A 482-nucleotide genomic window follows, 5' to 3' on the forward strand; every position below is an offset into this window, starting at 1 on the left:
TCGAGACAGCTATCAAAGGACATTACCAAGACAGCCATCAAAGGACATTATTGAGACAGTTATCAAAAGACATTATCGAGACAGCTATCAAAGGACATTAACGAGACAGCCATCAAAGGACGTTACCGAGACAGCAACCAAAGGACATGACCGAGACAGCTATCAAAGGACATTACCGAGACAGCAATCAAAGGACATTACCGAGACAGCTATCAAAGGACATTCCCGAGACAGTTTTTTCACTTCTATTGTTAAAATGATTCTGGATTTTTGTTTATATAAAGGATATACTGTAATGTAACTCTCAATACGGAATTAAAGATTACATTTTCACGTTGATTATAATCTATGACCTATAGTAATCACTCAGGTTGTACAACTGATATAAAACACATTTGACGCAATCGTTTGGCTGCACTACAAAATGTGTGTAGTCTATATAAATTCTGCTGTTTATTGGAAATAAAAAAATAACTAGACAA

This window comes from Salmo salar, chromosome ssa28, assembly GCF_905237065.1.
Source record: "Salmo salar chromosome ssa28, Ssal_v3.1, whole genome shotgun sequence".
Lineage (NCBI taxonomy): Eukaryota > Metazoa > Chordata > Actinopteri > Salmoniformes > Salmonidae > Salmo > Salmo salar.